This window comes from Callithrix jacchus, chromosome 7 (genome assembly GCF_049354715.1).
Source record: "Callithrix jacchus isolate 240 chromosome 7, calJac240_pri, whole genome shotgun sequence".
In the NCBI taxonomy this organism is placed as follows: domain Eukaryota; kingdom Metazoa; phylum Chordata; class Mammalia; order Primates; family Cebidae; genus Callithrix; species Callithrix jacchus.
Genome location: NC_133508.1, coordinates 93347815 through 93362482, shown reverse-complemented (window position 1 = coordinate 93362482; position 14668 = coordinate 93347815). Strand labels below are relative to the sequence as shown.

General features: G+C 43.1%; 1 long non-coding RNA gene across 2 annotated transcripts in view; it reads left to right on the top strand.

The window, feature by feature from the left end:
• The window catches only part of LOC118142952 (uncharacterized), a 109934-nt gene extending 95485 nt beyond the window's left edge, over positions 1 to 14449 (top strand). Inside the window, exons 3-4 of one of the 2 annotated variants that reach the window (XR_013520397.1) lie at positions 3836 to 3967; positions 14306 to 14449. This is a non-coding gene — a long non-coding RNA (uncharacterized LOC118142952). Of the gene's footprint in view, positions 1 to 3835; positions 3968 to 4070; positions 5764 to 14305 lie in introns of those variants that run through there. The other variant, XR_004726942.3, reaches the window with a different exon arrangement.
• Positions 14450 to 14668: the final 219 nt, after the last annotated feature.

Sequence of the window (14668 nt, the reverse complement as noted above, 5' to 3'; positions counted from 1 at the left end):
GGCTAAAATGTCCTCCCTTCCCACATAACATTTGGCCAACTCCTACTCCTCTTTTAGGAGGCGGCTCAAATGTAACTTTTACTGGAAAGTTCTCCTGCACCCCATCTACCCACCCACCCCACCAACACACATACATTGTGAGGGGTTGCTTATGGTATTCTCCTCACTGAACAGGACCTTGAACACTTCATCTAGTTCCTGAGGCTTTAAACTGCCACAGCTACCTAGGAAATCCACACGAAGTATCATGTGGATTAGACTTGGCAGCGCACTTCCTTCTTTCATCCACCACCTTAGTTCGGAATTGTCTTCCTTGTCCAGCATGTGCTCCTTAGCAATGTGTTTCTGCAACCATTGCCATGACAAGCTCCCTGCTTCACCCACTGCTGTATCCCCAGCACCTCTCTTACTTCCTGGCAAGGGAAGGCACTCAGAAGATACTGAATGACCAAGTGCAGTGATGCATTGTAAAGCACCGTTACTCCTTTTCTATTTCTATGTCCCATGTGAACCTCCTGGCAGCTGTGAGAGGGAGGTTCTACCAGGTTTATCCCTTCTAGTTTACAGATGAGAAAACAGTATCTGAGTGGTGCAGAGATTGGTCTAAGTCACAGAGAAAGTAAATTGTAAAAGCAGGAGTAGAACACAGGCTGCCTGACTTCTGGTCCAGTTCTCTTTACTCAAATTGTCTCTTATTTCTCAGGTTTTCTTGAAATGGCAGATGTAGATTCTGTTTAATGAAACAAAAATGACAATTTATTTTTGTGGGGGAGGAGGTGGAGACAGGGTCTCCCTCTGTCACTGTCACGTAGGCTGGAGTACAGTGGCACAATCATGGCTCACTGTAGCCTCAACCTCCTGGGCTCAAGTGATTCTTCCACCTTAGCCTCATTGAGTAGCTGGAACTATAGGTGCACACCACCATGTCTGGCTAACTTTTAAAGTTTTTTGTAGAGACAAGGTCTCACTATATTGCTCAATCTGGTCTGGAACTCCTAGCCTCAGGTGATCTTCCAAATGCCTGAGCTTTCCAGGCTAGGTGTGGTGGGTGATGCCTGTAATCTCAGCACTTCAGAAGCTGAGGTGCTGAGATTACAGGCATCACCCACCATACCCAGCCTAAAAATCCTTTCTGTGTCCTTAATATTCTTAACATTTTCATTCGCAGCACTTCTCCATCCATTCACCCATTTATTTCACAAATATTTATTGAACACTTCCCATGAGCCTCCATGGACTCTTTACCAGAACAAAGGCTCTTGAGTCAGAATAGATCAAGAAACTCTCCCACTTACTAGCTGTAAGGTCATGGTGAATTTGACCATCCTTTGTCTTAATTTCTCAGTAAAATGGGAATTCTAATGATTCTTTGTTCACTGGGCTGTGTTGAGAATTTCCTATGTTCTACTGCTGCTCTAACAAATAACACAGACTTAGTACCTTACAAATAACACTCATGTATCACGTCACAGCTCTGTGGGTTAGCTGTGTGTCTGCCCAGGATTTACAAGGCTAAAATTGAGGTGTCAGTAGCCCTGTGCCCCATTTTGGAGGCTCTGGGGATGAATCTACCTCCAGGCTCATTTAAGTTGTTGACAGAATTTAGTTCCTTGTGGGTATAGGGTTGAAGCTGCTGTTTCCTTTCTGACTGTGGGCCAGGAGTTGTTCTCAGCCTCTAGGGGCCACTTGCATTCCGTGGCTTGTGGCCTCTTCCTCCATCTTCAAAGCCAGCAACATGTCAAGTCCTTCCCACACTTCAGCTTTCTCTGGCTTCCCCCTCTGCCTCATCTCTCCTACCTCCAGTTGGAGAAAGTTCTCCACTTTCAAGGTCTGATGTAATTAGATCAAGCCCATCCAGATAATCCCCCACCTCAAAATCTTTAACTTAATCACAACTGTATAGTCTTTTTTGCCATCTAAAGTAATACTTGCAGGTTCTAGGGATCAAGATATGAACATCTGTAGGGGCCATTATTCTGCCTGCCGTAAAGATTAAATGAAACAATGCATGTAATACACTTGGTAACATGCCTGGGCATATTGTAATTACTCAATATGTGTTAGGTATTATGATTGCTATTGTTGTATTGTTATTAATTTTATCATTGGTAAGGCAGGGAAGGGAGTGTTACCCTGCATTATGAATAAGGAAATAGAAAGGCTGAGATGTGACGTAACTAGTTCACTCTGATGGTGCAGTGCATTACTGAGTGTTCATCTTTGCATCCCCATTGCTTAGCATGCTATCTGGTAAACAATAGGAATCACTACTTTTTGAGCACTTGTTGTGTTTCAGATGCTTTGCAAAAATGTTTTTTTCACTGGCATAACAACGCTGGAAGGCAGGAATTCTTAACACATTTTGTAGTGGGGAAATGGAGGGTGACATGTGTTGAGTAAGATCTCAAGATCTGGAGCTCACAGGTAGTGAAATTAAGACTTGGACCCTAGTCAATTTAATTATAAACCCTGCCTCTTTCTGCTTCTGCGTGCTGACCCTCTGGTTTATCTTACTGCAATAGGAGATATTTCTTGACCAGCCCCATCCCTTCAGCATTCCTATATATACTTTTTGATACAGATCTGAGGTTCAAAAATGGTAAATGGCTCACTCAAGGTCACGGAGATACTAGATGGCAGAAAGGGGATTTGAATCCAGGTTTAGCTTAGTTCTGATGTCCTTGCTCCTTCTACCACTGTGCTGCGCAGGATATTTGTTGAGCTGGGGCTCAGCACATAAGTGTTAAATGAATTAATAGCCCATTACAGCCCTATTCCTGTCTTTGTATTTTGCAGGAAAAACAGCCAACAGGTGCTGTTGCTCTAGAGGACCTTATGACTTGGGACAGTAGCTGGTTTCTTGAGGGCTGAAAGTGATGGACGTTTTCCTCTGGGAATGAGAATTCTGTGAAGGACCCACACTGCCGGTGGTCTCATCCTGCTTTTTCTTAGGACTTGAGAGTGGGTGGTTGTGAAGTTGCCCATCATGGGTGCTGGCAAAACAATAACCACATTATTCTCTACTTTTTGGGATTATTTTTAAAAGGCCAACTAAAGATGAGAGGAGGAGGAGTTTGGGAGGCGGTGCAACCGCGGTGTTACCCATGGCTTGTCACCTTTTCTGTCTTATTTCTGTTCATGGAAATTCAGTCAGGCTGAGGCCTCTGGTGCTTGCACGCAGGACAATGGTTTCAGGGGACTTTAGCCCTCAAGGGGGCAAGAACAACTTTGTGTCAGTAACTGCTGATTGACCTAAAAACATGTTAGAAGGTTTGTTCTAGCAAAACATAAAAACATAAAGTCTTAAGTATTTCTGACAATGATGATTGACCCTGATGTTACTTTTAAAAAAATATTGTTACCCTTTGCAACCTCAGATGATCCTCAGGTACCTCAATGAGGTAAGAAGGACACTAGCTGAGTTAAGATTACAGGCCCTGGGATCATCCTGGTTTGGATACTGGCTCTATTATTTACCATGGGGTTACCCAACAGTAATCCCACTTTGCATGGGATTGCCCCTCTGATCCTCAGTTTTCTCATCTATAAATATGGATAATAATATCAAATGACTAGGGATATTTGGGCATCAAATGACAAAATGTAAGAACAGTGCATAAATCAGGGACTGGCAGAGAGTAAGTACTCAAAGTGGCACTGTGATGCTTGTACGGGTAAATCACCTGCTGCTGTGAGAGGACATGTGATGTGGGCAGGCTCACCCAGCAAATGAAAGGCAAACAGGTGCTGGCTGTGTTAATTCCAGAGGTTCTAACCCAGCCTCCTCCTGACTGAATCCTCTTCTCTGAGTCTGTTTATTCACTGTCTCTTACAGCCCTTTTCAAGTGTGAACCCAGTGGAGACCTTTGCAAACTGAAGTCATGAAGCAGGTTGCATGAGGCAGACCCATCTCCTAGCAGCTGTATCCATAGACACCGCCTGGTTTTGGTCTCCATCCCTTACCTAGGTAAGTATAACCCTTTCCTAACTGCTTTCCTCATTTCGTTTTGATCATACACTGCTGCTGGAGCAACATTGCTAAAAATATTTACTTTAAAACCCTTAATCAGCACTCAAGACCTCATCCACTCCAGGCCCACACTGCGAAGCAGGGTTTTCATTTCTCCTGACCTATCCTTGCCTCATAGTACTAGCTGAGGGACATGGTCTTTCCAAAGGATCTTGGAACGTGGACAGTACATTCATCTCTCTGGATGCTTGATGTTCCCTTTTGGAATCAAGCGGAGCCATCAGAAGGTCAACGGACCATGTTTTGCCACAGTCCTGTGCAGAATCAAGCTGGGTTATGCTCTCACTGCCTCTGTCCCACATTGAGACAGCCTTGTGAATATTGTTCACTATATCATACACTGCCTCCTGTATGAAGCCCATGGAAGAGATTCTTCTAGAACTATCCTGGGGAAATAAGTATGGATTGGCTCTCCTTTGTATTGTGGCTGCCAGGAAACTGAAAGCCACACTTGAAACTGTACCATAGCAGCCAGTGAGATTTTATGGTCTGGGTTTTGGGCTCTGTGTTCTTTCCCCATTATGTATAGTTTCTCTCATTCTTACTCTTTATGCTAATGAACTCAGTCATGGGATACGATTGAAATAAGAAAGTGTCTGGTATTGTAGAAGTTAATTTGTGAAGTAATAATAATAACAATAATAAATAACACTTACTGAGTAATTGCTGTGTGTGAAGCATTGTTACAAGTCCCTTATATGCATTTTTGTGTTAATTTTAACACAAACCTTAAGTGGTAGGTGATATTACTGTCCCATTTTTGTAAAGGAGAAAACAGAGGCATGAAATGATAAATGATTTGCCCAATGTTATGAAGCAAGTAATTGGCAAAGTCAAACTTTGAATATGGGATAATTTGACTCCAGAAACTAAGACCTGATCCATTAGGCATTAAGCTTCCCAAGAAACAAGAGAAATGAACATAGCCTAATCAAACCTTAGGTAGCTTGTCTTTGCTTATAAGAGAAATGAGATGTGGTGTAGGTGAGAGGTTGCTAAGGTTGCTGTGCACACAGGAGCAAATAGAAAAGTGAATAGATCTGAGTGAGACCGCAGGCTCTGGAGGAGCCCACTGTGTTTTAGTGTGTTCTGGAATGGGGACATCTGTGAGCAGAGCCAGCAGTTGTTTCAGCTTAGGTGACTTCATCATACATATCCTACCTGCCTTTATAACTTAAGTTTCAGACAGGCCAATTCCTTTCAGTTCCACAACCCTGCCAACCAGCACAGCCTCTTGCCCTGGGTGTGGATATGCTGCTCCTCCTTCACCCCCAGGCTTAGCCTTGTAAACCAGTCCATTTTTCAGGAAACAGCTCAGAAATCCCAGGGGTGCTTTCTTGGGTTAGATGTCCCGTCATGGTCCCCAAACTTGCAAGTTGCTGTGCTTTTCTTTTCTACAGTGCTGAATGCACTATTAAAAAGGCTTGTTTATTGCTCTGTTTTCTCTTGTTGACTCAGAGATTCTTGAGGGCAATGCAGTATGTTTTATTCTGCATTGCATGTTGGAATCATTATGTATGTTTGTGTGCAGAGTCTCTCCATGAAGATTTGTCAAGCAGCAAATTGTATCTGCTCTGTACTTCTATCTGCATAAATATTCAAATGATTATACAGTGTTATTTTACTGTGTGTGGTCTCATGTAGGTTTCATTGTGGAATGAAATAGGGTATAAACAAGCAAGCAAGCAAATAAACAAATACATGTAACTCAAATCTGCATAGAGCTTTATAGATGACGTCCTTTAATATCGCTCATCTCATTGGTTATACACTCTCATTTTGCATATGAGGAAAGAAATGGCTCAGGATTGCTCAGCTTATGAGGTAGTTTAAGGTGGGCTCAAATCCAGAACAGGGGCTTTGGATAACCCCGGTCCTGGGCATAAAGCCTGACCTGACCATTTGAGGCCCTCTTTGAAATTTAATTTTCTCATTTATAAAATGGAAATAATAATAGAACCAGGGTAGCAATGTAGATCCAGAAAGTTATGCTAAGCACAAAGGCTGCATAAATGCTTGGTGAATACATTAATATACAATCTAACTCTGTAGAAAACTTTGCAACAAATGCCAGGTTGTAAGAAAGCAGTGGAATTCCTTGTGTGTTCCCGACCACACTCATTCTTCCTCCTAACTTTCTGCTCATTCACTTCCCTCTAGATCTTGCAGTTATTACGATCCTTAGTTTTTGCCACGTGTACGTTATTTCATAATTCTTGGCCTTGCTTTGGATTCCCACTCTCCCTGAGCTCGTTCTCCAAGACTTGTTTTTTTGCTGAGTTGGAAAACTTCCTTCTCCTCTTGCACAACTTCTCTGATTCCACAGCTGTGACATTCTACCTGGCAGGGAGATCTGCTGTGGACACAGAGCTCACTTGGGGGCCTCAGCCGGGAACACAGAGACCTCACTGCCTTGACCCAGCAGAGAACACCTTCCTCTGATTCTAGGAAATGCATGAGAGGACCTGTATTATTTCAAAGCCAACATTTTTCAGGCATTGGACAATTTGATGGTGGAGTTCATTCCCTGCTTCCATCTGGACTGGTTCGTTTTGATCTGTCAAGTATCCTTGGGGCCAGACAGATTGCCAGATTGGGTAATTTTCTCAGAAAAGAGCTGTAAAGATGAGGGTTTCAGATGTGCTTTCAGCGTGAATCATGAGTTGCCGGCACCAGGGCCAATGCAGAGCATATGTCCATCAATGAGGGTGGGGTAAAGCAAAGTGGGAGCTACATGTGACATCCTTGGGGCTGCCACAGTTCAAAGGAGAGTTCTGCACCTGTGAACTTTTAGTACTTTTTAAAGGTATTTCTATAACCCTTTAGATTGAATTCACATTGTTGTTTGTTTAACAAAAAATTATTGAGTCTTGAAACAGATAGATATGGTCCTGGCAGTCTAGTTGGAAATGTCAGCCTGTAAGGGACAAGTAAAATATCATGTGATGAGGACTGCAGTGAAGGAAGCATGGAGAGTTATGAGATGCTGTGTAAAAGGCCCTCCATGCAGACTTGGTGGGGGTGGTCAAGATGGAGGTGACAGGTGGCAGGGAAAACTTGTCAGAGGAATTTATCACTTAGCTAAGATCTAAAGAATGAGCTGAAATTCGCTAGTTGAAGAATAATCCAGGGAAGAGTAATCCAGGGGCAAGAAATAATATGTGTAAAACCCTGGAGGTTAGGGAGCATAACATGTTTGAGAAACAAGCACCATTTCTGAGTGGGACTGTGGTGTAGGCAAAGACGGGGTGCAAACAAGAAAGAGATCCAGGCACTCCCTGCCTTTTCCCTGTTTTCACTTTACTACAACATTTGCCTGTACAAAATGTGCTCAGGAATATATGTGTTAAGTGAAAAATTCCTTACATTCATAGATTCAGAAATACTTAAAGTTCTAACGGAAATTTAAAAGCCACCCATTCAGAAAGGAGGTTATCTTAAAGGTGGGACCTCTACAAGTAAAGAAGCAACTCAGAACTTTCCTGGGTAGGGCAGGATTTTGCAGGATTTGGATCCCAGGATTTGGCCTTGTTACTAAGCTATCATATGGGCCCTAGTAGGGCCAGAGCATGAACTGCTGGGAGGGGTTTGCGTGTAATAAAACACACCTGTTGTTCTTATATTAACAATTGAGTTAGCTGAACTGCTAGTTCAAAGGATTTGCCAACAGACTATCTGGTTGCATAATTTCAACAACCCCAACTCCTCAAGTCATACTCCCCCAAAGGGTACCTACCAAATATAACATGATTCCTACCTTCCTGTGATCTTTAAGAGCTATCTTATTCCTACGAATCCTTGGTCCTTGTCTGTTTAGCTTCCTTGTAAAGTTTGCGTCTTCCAGGTTGCAACAGTTGCATGTCAACGTGATGATGATGCAAGGATTCCAATCATCTGCTGACTTGGAATTAGACTCTTCTGATGACTCGTCTGGGAACATTTAGACCAGGCAGCCAGAGATCTCCATGCCCTTACTAGGCAGGGCCATCACCCCTAAGCAGCAGGAAGTAGATACAGAAGACTGACATTCTTCCTCATTGACCCTTAAGAATAAAGGGATGGAATCTCTGCGGGGAGGTGGGGGGGGGAATGAGATGGGAATAATACAGGGTGGTCACAGGAGAACAGAAAATTCCAGGCAGCAGTTTCACATGACTAGCAAAAGGAAACTGTTAAAATGGCTGCAGAAGCTATAGGCTGATAAGACTGAAAAACCAGGGTGTGGACAAAGCTGGCTAAGACTGGCTAGACACAACATGACACTGGAATTGACCTAGTTTTCACCTAAGACCTCATTATATGCTCAGTAACATGTTAAATCACACACCCACCAGTGCCATGACAGTACAGGAACACCTATAATTGGTATAAACATGATGTCATCACAGTTCCAAGATATCGCCACCTTTTTTCCAGGAAACTTCCTGGTTAAAGAAACTCATAAAAGTGGAAACCTCAAGCTCCACAGTCCGCGTCTCTCTTGAGTATTTCTGAACTCCCCTTTCTTGAGTGTGTACTGATAAGACTTTGAATGGCAATTTAAGAAATTTAAATTTCAATCTGAAGCCATAAGGCCACATCAGAAGTTTTCAAAGGTGAGAGTCCATTGGGAAGAGAAGGTTTGCAATATAAGAAAAAATGGATTGGAGGAGGTGAGCACAGAAGCAGAGATATTATGTGAAGAGGAATTTCAATAGTCCAAGGTAGAGAAAATGACTGTATGAACCACAGCACTGACAATGGGATGGACAGGGAGGAAAATTCTGAAAAGACTGCTAAAGTGAGGTCTATAATAACCTCCACCAGACTGGCCTGTTGCTTTTTCATCAGTTAGGGCAGTGGTCCTATCCCTGGCTAAACACTAGAATTTACAGGAGGAGAAGCAGGCCTAGACTGCACCTTGGACCAACTGAATCAAAATCATTAAGTGCAGGGTCCTGATTCTCAGGTGATTCTCTTTGTCTAGCTCTGGTTGAGAACAGACCATCCTAGGCAGAGTTTCCCAGGTCTTTGCTCTTGGGGCTGGGAGAGATTTGACATTTACATACATCAGGAAAGCTAGAAATGGAAAAGTGCATGTTGCATGGATGAAAGAGTGCAGTATGTTAATAGAAATCTAGACAGAGCTATCTAGATGTAGAATTGTTATGTAATTCATCATTCAGGCAGAGACACTGTTCACTGGACAGAACACTGGACTGTGAGTGCAAACTGAGATTGCCATGGATGAACCAAAAGAAATGGCAACTCTCTATTTTGTCACCAATTCTACTGCCCCCATTCTTTCTAGAGCCTTTTCCCAACGAGGCTTTTATCCCATTATTCATAAGAACTTTCATTGTCCAGGTCACCAATTTCAACATGGCTGAACCTAAGGGTCAATTGTCTGTCCACTTTTTATTTGGCCCAACAGTTGATTTCGTTGATTCTTTTTTTACTTGGCTATATACCACACTCCTCTGTTTTTCCTCCCAGGTTGCTGGCTAGTTTTCCTTTGCGCTGGTTCCTTATAAGTCTCCGACCCTTTAATATCAAAGTGTACCTGGGTTCAGTCCCAGGCCCCGTCTTCTTTGTCTCTCTCCACCCTCTTTGACAATGTTATCCAGTTTCATTGATTGGAATATTATCGTTATGCTGAAAAGTCCCACATTTATGTTTCTAGCCCTGGACCTCTTCTGTGAATTCCAGACTCTTCCTTCCAATGCCAACTTGACATCTCACCTGAGTGATAAAAGAACCTGACTTCAGCTTTCCAGCAACTGAACTTCAGCATCCCCCTGCCCCTCCACGAGATCTATTTTTCTCACAGTCTTCCTCATTTTAATAAGCAATAATCCCTTTCATCTAGTTGCTCAGACCAGAAAACTGATTGCCTTTCCAATGTCCTCTCTTTTTCTTAATCCTCAAACTTTAATCGGTCAGCAAGTACCTTCAAAATACATCCAGAATTTGCCCACCTCTCATCCCACAACTGCCTTCATTCTGTGATAAGCTGCCATCGTTTAGTGCCTAAATCATTTCACCAATGGGTCTCTGTGCTTCTGTTCTGGCTCCCCTGCTGACTCTTCTCAACTCCACAACCAAATTAATGCTTTTAAAATACATGCCAGTTGATCTCACTTTGCTGTTCAAATGTCCAATGGTTTACCATCCCACACAAAGAAGAGGTCAATCTTTACAACAACCTTCAAAGCTCTGTATTCTCACCTCCCATCTCCTGTCTCATCTGCTCCCATCATCTCCTTCACTTAGACTGCTTTCCCCACACTTTTATCAGACTTGGTCCTAAAATACACCACACTGGGTGACTTAGACAGTTTGAGCTGCTATTAAAAAATTTCTCTGGAGTTCTGGACGCTGTAAGTCTAGGATCAAGGTGGCAATTTGATCAGGTTCTGGTAGGGGCCTTCTTCCAGGGTGCAGACAGCCAACTTCTTACATACTCCCATGGAGTGAGAGAGCTCTCTGGGGTCCCTTTTTTTTTGAGACAGAGTCTTGCTCTATCTCCAGGCTGGAGTACAGTGGTGTGATCTTGGCTCACTGCAACTTCTATTTTCCAGTTTCGAGCAATTCTCCTGCATCAGCCTCCTGAGTAGCTGGGACTACAGGCACACACCACCATGCCCAGCTAATTTTTTGTACTTTTAGTAGAGACGGGGTTTCACTATGTTGGCCAGGATGGTCTCGATCTTTTGACCTCGTGATCCGCCCGCCTGGGCCTTCCAAAGTGCTGTGATATTTTTTTTTTTCTGGCACCTCCCAAGGTGAGCCATCTCGCTTTAGGTTTACAGGGAACATGGAGACCACACCACCCCCACTCCCTGGAAGCTGGGATGGGACAGTGAGTCGGGTCAGCATGCCCCTCTGGTTAGTCTGGCCAGAGTTAGGTTAGGCACCTCCCAGGGCTCACTGACTCCAGGAGAAACTTGGGGAGGCAAGGGACTGACCAGCTGGCCTCCCAGGGTGCCTCGGGCCAAGCCCTGCTGAGTCTGGCTCTGGGTCCAGAGCTGCTGGTTTGACGAGCTGCCAGCCTGTGGTGCCTTCCCTGACAGGCACTCTCATCAGCAAGGGCATCCCTGGCTCTGCCCTCCTTTCCTCTCTCTTTGCTTTGAGGACAACATCCATCTCCCTGGCAGGCCCAGAGCTGCACTGTCTATATTTCACGCCACCCCCACTGGTGACCCAGCAACTTCAATGGGTCTCCGGTCTGTACCGCTCTGGGAGGGACCTCGGTGGCTTTTCCTCCTCTTCAGCTGCCAGGATCCCCCCGACCCGGCCCAGCCCAGCTCTGGGCAACAGGACTTTCATACACCCCACCTCTCTTGGCAGACTTCTCCCCAGCATGAGCTCGCTCTACCTCAGGGATTGCAAACTGGCATCCTCTTTCGCCTGTATTGGGTTTTTACGTTTTATGAACTGATCACCAGCATTTAAAAATCCTATTTCGAATAAAAGAGCAGAATTCTGGCCTCTGACACAGCAGACAATCTGGCAACACAGGGCTGGCACTGTAAGATCAGCTGAGCAGCTGCAGCCCCTTTAACAGGGTGCGCCCTCTTCAGGTAGCCACAGCCCCCACCCAGCCCTGCAGCCTCCTTCTCACAGGAGTGAGCCACTGCACCTGGCTGGGGGTCCCTTTTATAAGGACATTAATCCCATTTTTGCGGGTTCTCCCCATGACCTAATCACCATCCAAAGGCCCCACTCCTGATACCATCACACTGGGGTTATGTTTCCAACATATGTCTTTGAGGAGGACACATTCAGGCCATTGACTATAGCAGATAATCATTTTTAACTTGGACCCTTAACATTATTGCCACCTCTGGGCCTTCAACGTTGCTTCTGCCTTACTGCCTTACACCAGATATCCCTCTACTCACTCTTTTATTTCCTTCGAGTCTTTGCTCTAAAGGCAACTTCCATAAGAGGTCTTGGAGGAACACTCCTTAAAGTTTCACCTTCTTTCTCCCCCAGCACAAAATGTATACTCTATCTCCTTTTATGCTATTTCCCCATAGTATTTTTCATGACTTGATGTACTTTATAGTATACTAACTTACTTACTTACTATTTGTCTTTCACCTATTTAAATATAAATAAACATAGGAGCAAAGATTTCTTTTCTGCATCCCTAGTGCCTAGAAGAGTGTCTAAAATATGATATGTGCTCAATAACTCTCTTACAAAAAAATAAATAGAATTAGAGGAGTTGGAGTGAAGGTTGAAGGCTGGTTTTTAAGAGGACGCCATCATAATGCTTATGTAGGGGCCTATTGTGAGAAGCTCAGGGCAACAGAAGTGGATCTCCTGTGTGGATGGATCAGGGGTCATGAATTCAGCAAACATTTATTGAGTGCTTATTCTACATTAGGAGAGTTTCAGAGCTGCTTCTGACCTGGATGAGCTCACATGCTACTGAAAGACAGGAATGTAAACCATGATGTTAAGCAGAATCAGGTGTGCACAATAAGGAAGGATAAACATGGAGAGTAGAAGCAGAAAAGGAGGAGAGATTTGTACAGAGGAGGAGGGATATTTACCAGGGAAAGTTCCACAGAGAAGGTGGCAAGGCATTGCATTTGTATCATATGAAGAGAACTTCAATAGAGGTGGGATGTAGTACAAGGCACAGCATGGAAATAGGAGCAAATAGGATGTGTCTTGTCAATGGGCAAGAGAGCATCATGAGTGCATCTTGAAGTAAATGGGCAGAGTTTGTGATATACAGACAGGTAGGAGAAATCCAGACCATTTGGGTGAGGGGAGTGGTGTCCTGTTGGAGAATTTGGCTATTTTTCAGTAGAGAAGTGATTACATTTTGGAGACCTTAAGCAATGGGATGTCACTGACTTTGTAACATAACATAACTCAGTCTGAAGAAATGGAAGAGACAAGAAATTTCAAAATCAGTTAGGAGGCCATTTCTCAGATGAAAGGTCATAAACTTAAGGTGAGTGATGAACATCTGCTTGCTCGTTTCCTTCATTCTTCACCTAGCTAAATTCTTAGCACCCTTTAGATTGAATATTCTTCCAGGAAGCCTTCCTGAGCTCCCCAAGATCCCTTTTTGTGCTTTTAATCTGTTCATTTGTTCATTCATTCAGTCTACAAATATTGAGTAAACCATCTCTTTTCTACAACTATGACAAGTGTTTGGAGAATGCAATGATAACGAAATAGAAATGGATTACAAAAAGGGCTAGAAAGAAAAAGAATAGAGGGATATAAGGAAATAAATAACAGGAAAACTTAATTCAATTTAAGGCCAGGAAACTCCTCTCAAAGGAAGCCACATTTAGATTCTTTGACTGAAAAGTAGGAGCTGACCAAGTGAAGATAGAGGAAGACTTACCTAGGCAGAAGAGAAACATGTGCAGAGGCACCATGATGGTGAGAAGAATGTCTGTTTCCCTTTCTTGAATATGAGTACTATATTTATAGAATTCAGCAGAGTAGCTGGGGCATAATAAGTGCTTAGAAAATATTAGTTCAGTGAATGAGCGTAGGCATGAGTCAAGTCTAAATGTGATTGGTTTTTTAGCAGACACCTCGGAGCCTGTCTCTGTAAATCCAATATGGTTTCATTCCAGTGTGACTTGTATTTAATTCAATGATTGATATTGGCAATAACAGTGATCACCCCTAATCTTGGATACAACCTGGAAATAAACAGAAGAAATAAAACACTGGTGTGTGTGTGTGTGTGTGTATGTGTGTGTGTGTGTGTGTAACTGAATTGTACAGTTATTTGGTTGATTACAACACTAGTTCTCATACATGCTTTTTTACTGCAACATTTTTTGTGGGAGGAATCAGCTTAGGAGGGTTTCAGAGCTGAAAACAGTTCTGGAAATCAGGTTTCCTAACCTTTCGTTATAAACTGAGACCTAAAAAGGCTCACTGTCTTGTTTGTGGTTGGATGTATGGTTATGCAAAAATAATAAGGCAGGGATATTGGAGGTGAGAGGAAGTTTTCAAAGCCTGAACAATAGTTCCTCAATGCTCAACAGGCAGAAATAATTCTAATGGGTAGTAGGATGGGGAGCGGTCTGGGAGCAGGATTGTTGTTGGTAAATGTTAAAAAAAAAAACGTTCCGGATTTGCGCCTAAAAAAAAAGGAACTAGAAAAGAACTGTTTCTTTTATTTTTTTTCCCCCCAGAAATGCCCTTTAAGACTGTGAAATAACAGAAAACCCAAATGAATCTAGTTTACTTCAGAGAGCTGTAAAGATTTTACAGAGGAATTTTCATTAGTCTTCGCTTTTTCTCCAGGACCCAAGTGACCACCTGGTGATTACTTCACCAGCAGAGCGACTCCTACAGCCAGCAGTCCACTTTGTTCTTCTTTGTTCTCCTGCTTGTGGTGTTGGATCTAAAAACTTTTTCCCTGGCCTAGCATTATGAAGAAGTTCTCCTGTGTTGTCTTCTAAAAATTTTACATTTAGGTATGTCATCCATTCTGAGCTAATTCTTTTAAATAGTGCAAAGTATGGATTGAAGTTCTTTTTTTTTCAGATGCATGTCTAATTTTTCCACCACCATTTGTTGAAAAGACTAATGTACTTGTCCGAACAGCCTTTGCACTGTTGTTGAACATCATGTTCACACATGTATACATTCCATCGATCTATTTAC